Source organism: Ixodes scapularis, unplaced genomic scaffold (genome assembly GCF_016920785.2).
Source record: "Ixodes scapularis isolate PalLabHiFi unplaced genomic scaffold, ASM1692078v2 PGA_scaffold9__187_contigs__length_104089568, whole genome shotgun sequence".
Lineage (NCBI taxonomy): Eukaryota > Metazoa > Arthropoda > Arachnida > Ixodida > Ixodidae > Ixodes > Ixodes scapularis.
This window is the reverse complement of record NW_024609884.1, coordinates 47,678,642-47,683,100: the sequence shown is the minus strand read 5'-3', so window position 1 is coordinate 47,683,100 and position 4,459 is coordinate 47,678,642. Positions and strand designations below refer to the sequence as shown.

At 42.1% G+C, this 4,459-nt stretch overlaps 1 non-coding gene across 1 annotated transcript; it reads left to right on the top strand.

The window, feature by feature from the left end:
- Positions 1 to 2,496: 2,496 nt before the first annotated feature.
- On the top strand, positions 2,497 to 2,578 carry Trnaf-aaa. The gene has a single exon. It is a non-coding gene; the product is annotated as a tRNA-Phe (tRNA).
- The last annotated feature ends 1,881 nt before the right edge of the window (positions 2,579 to 4,459 follow it).

Below are 4,459 nucleotides of genomic sequence, written 5' to 3'. Positions count from 1 at the left end.
TCATTGCCAATGAAAGAAGACAAATAAATTGAAGTAGCTAGCTTTGTGGGAATCTAGCGAACTGCTAAAGAAACAAATGGGGCGTAACACATTTTTCAATGAGCTCAGAAAGCGCGTAACAAAGTACTTCCCCCATTTATTCATCCGACATGCTCAGAAAAGTCTCATCTCAAGGCTCGTACCATCGTATTGCGTTTTGATTTTGCGGAAAGCTGGAGTGTCATTCTTGCGCGAGCGGTACAATGCTTTTATTGGAAGAACCAAATCGTGTCCATTTTCACCTGCGCCGCTACGACGGAGCGCAAAACGTACAGCTTCGGAGTTGTCAACGACGACATCGTGCACCATACAGCACGCGCACGGTTCGCTCTGCGCACAGTTGAAGAGTGGCTGGAAGAAACATTCCGATATTTACAAAACTTGTCCACATCTTCGACGGGGAGGCTAGTCATTTCAAAAATAGGTTTCGAATGTACGAGATGGCGAAGAGACAAGAGGTGACCAAATTGATTTTTTAAACTACTGGACACGGCAAAAGTGCATGTAATGGCATCGGGAGAGTCCCCAAGCACCAAGCCTCCTTGCACAACGCCAGAACTGGATACCATTGGAAGTACTGATGATTTTTCTCGTGTAGTGGAAAATCGCGCGGGCGCCTTACTGCAACCGCTAGCCTTGTACCTGCTCCACGAGCGGTAACTTTAGTGCGCTACTACTCTACTCACGCGCTTAAAGTCTTTGTGAAAATGACTGATTTAGTGGTTTTCGATAACGCTCAGCAACTTTCTAATTAAAACTATATGTCTATTTCCACTAATTAAAAAGTTAATTAACATATTTTAATTAATTAGATGGCTAATTAGTATGTTTTTGGCAATTCCTGACGTCCGCCGTGGCTGTTAGTTTGTTCCCAAAGACAGTTTTTTTTTTCAAACGCCCTAATTTTTTTGGATTTTTGAAAGTCTTCGCAAAGACATCCGGTATATATATATATATATATATATATATATATATATATATATATATATATATATATATATATATATATATATATATATATATATATATATATATATATATATATAAAAGATTTGGCAAAACCCATATCTTTTCATTTTTGAATGGAGGGAAGAATGTATTATTTTCAAACGCACTGCTTAATATGGCGATACCATATATGTTAAAGAATTTTTATTGCATATATAAAAACTCATAGAAACCTTTTCATATAAATCAAATTAAGAAAAATAAATAAAAATACGTATTTTTTTAATGACGTTGAATTTGGTATTAGCATTTGTTCTCAAATTTACTGTGTTGTTTCTTCGATATAAACTGTGCCTAAATTGACAATAATATAATTATTAAATTGGATTAGATACAAGCTTTCAAGTTTTATGTTTATGCCTTAAATAATTGTACATCGAAAGCTAGCTGGATTCAAACGTGGCCTACTATTTTCAAAGGTGCAAAATTCAAGAATTTCTTATTTTATATAAAAAAAAAAAACACTTTTAGAGAAATTTAACCCTTCTATATGAAGTCTTAAAGTAGCAAAAAAAGTTACAATTGTTGTAAAAAAAAAAAAAAAGAATTTAAAAGTTTCGAGATTCTAAATGGGTGTCACTCGTGAAAACTGCAAAATACCATTTCGAAGCCCAAAACTCAAGAACCAAAAATGTTCCGTCGTTCTAATTTGCAGTTTTGTTCTAGTCACACATTTTACACCAACATATATATCTTTTTCAGAATTTTTTGAGGACCTATAGCATTTTTTCTTTCACGATTTGAGATGGATTCGCCCATTAACAAATTCATTATTCTGTTTATTTTTCGCGCAAGATTAGTTTTGCCGAGACAAGAACAGGCGCATTGCCAGGTAAATCGCCGTGGAAGTGTACGTGGTCCGTGCACTTTTTCGTGGCACTACAAATATCATGTGTCCCGTCCTCGAAGCGGGATAAGGGCTGTCTAAACAAGATACAACAAACGCTGTCACAGGAAGGGGGAAAAAAACAAAAAACAAAAAACGTACGTTTTTATTTTGGACATTAAACAACGCAAGCAGCAACAACACGACTGTCCTCGCTGTCGTCTCTTCCCCTTTCTTGTTTTCGGGAGATTGGGGAACTGACAAGAACTACTACTACTACTACTAAGCGTTGTGAATGAAGATGGGGGGAGGAGAGTGTCGGCGGAGGCCTTGACGACAGCCAGAAGAGCGTGTGAGTGGCTGTCCGGAGCCACGTGATTAGCGCGCTCTAAGCCTCTGTACAAGGACGCTAACAAATAAAAAAAATGACCGCATATCCACGTGGCGAATGATGTTGATTGGGGCGAAGCTGTGGTGGTGCTAATGATACTGATTTTGTTCATAGATAGTGCTGATGGTGCTGATTTTTTTTTTTTTTTTATTGCTCGTTTCATGCAACGTTTCATCCATGACATACCCAGCTCTTGAGTTACTACCATATCTCAGAGCCCCCTACTCGTCCCGCAGTAGTGGCCGAGTGGTTAAGGCGATGGACTAAAAATCCATTGGGGTCTCCCCGCACAGGTTCGAATCCTGTCGACTGCGCAAACATTTTTTTCTTTCTATGTGAGCACGGACGCCGGACGGACGGACGGACAAGGCTAGACCCTAAGGAGCTTCGCCCCTTACAAGTAACGACCAATACAAATGACAAAGCACATTCCGCTCGAACAAGTTTGCGTCATTCATTTCTGACGTCTGCTGTGCGCCGCAATTCGCTTCCTAAAATTTGCACCGTCACGCAGGCGGTGCTTCAGAGAACGTCGCCACTTGTAGTAGGTAGTTTGGACAGCCCTTCGTCATCGCGGAGATTTCAAGATCGAAGAGGTACCTTTGCGTTGTTGGTGCTTCGCGCTGCACTTGCTCGTTCACCGCCAGCTGCCGCACGTGACGATTAGTGCTATTGCCGTTCTGAAAACTTTCGTTTCTGCCGGCGAAGACTCGTCAGGCCGTTCCCAGTGGAACCGGGACTAGAATCGAGCGACCATGCTCTAGCTACCACCACAGTGCCAGTGTAACCGCAGTGAAAATCAGCCTATTATTATAATAAAATCTTTCGCAACATAGCAAAATATTTCGCTGCGCTTGTGTCAGAAACCGTGTACGTTCTGTTGCTGTCACGACGTCACCTGTCAGGCATGAATTATACGTAAAGTTTATATTTTAAGTTGTTGAGCACGTTGGTAGATTTACGCCTAACGGGGAGTACTGTACAGGCAGGCACGTATCCAAGGGGGGGGGGGGGGGGGCGGCCCTGGGGCCCGTCTTTCCCCCCCCCCCCCCCCCCCCGAAATTTTTCATTTTGCTGGGACCTCCTCTCCCCCCTCCCCCTCATACAGCATTTTGTCATGCGCCCCCCCCCCCCCCCTCCCCTCGAAACAAAATCCTGGCTTCGTGCCTGAGTACAGGTACAGTAACGTGTAATTTATATTTTACCTTGCATCGCTAAGCATTTTGTTGCATCTCTGTTTTTTCTTCTTTTTTTTTTTCTTTCGCCGGATTGCATTACCGCACCTGCAAGTGCTAAACTACGGCCACTACTATGATGGGTAGGGGAGCTGAACCTTATTTTTTATAATCCGAAGTTTTACATTTTACACGTTTTGTGATCCGTCTCAGACTTCCGGCGTTCGCTAAACTGCATATGATTAAATAGACGATATTTGGGGTGAGCGTTGCAGCGTATGCAAAATATTTAGATGGTGAATCCCGTGGACTCTGCGGAGGTCAAAATTAACCCCTCCAGTCAAGGGGCGTTACCTAACGTTTGGCTTCTGTACAATGCATGCGTGTTCCGACGGGAAACCCGTCTAACCTGCTGTAGGCGCGGCCTCTTTTTGCAGAATGTTTCGTGATACTATCGATAGTCTATACTTACATATACAGTGTTGGGTAAAGTACATTAAAAAGCTACTTGAAGTAAAGTACAAAGTAAATGAAAGGTTATATACTTTTTAAGTAAAGTAGTAAATAGACCGCGCAATCATCTTGGAGAAAGGTACTATAAATACAATGTACTTTAGAGTAAAGTACAAGCACTTTTTAAAGGGAAGCTGAAACACTTCTTGAAAAAAACGAGTTAGAGGTGAATTCTGGCGTATTTTTATCCCGTGAATCTGAATATCACTTTTGTTTTCCCCGAAGATGCAACTAAAAGCGAGAAAAAGCGAAAAAACATTCGACCAGTCGTGACGTCATACTAGGATCTTCGGGCCTCCAAGCGCGTGTCGCTCGTGTGTTCAGCGCGTGCAACGGCAAGCTTGCCAGTTATATTTCCCCGCACTGACACCAGTCGTGACGTCTCTTTCTGACCTTTCTGAAAATAGCAAGAGTGCGCGTGCATAGCTTTGACAGGCGCTGAAGATGCGAGAGAGCAGATATTCCGAACGCTCCTAGTGTGACGTCACGCCCCGGGAAGGAGGGGCT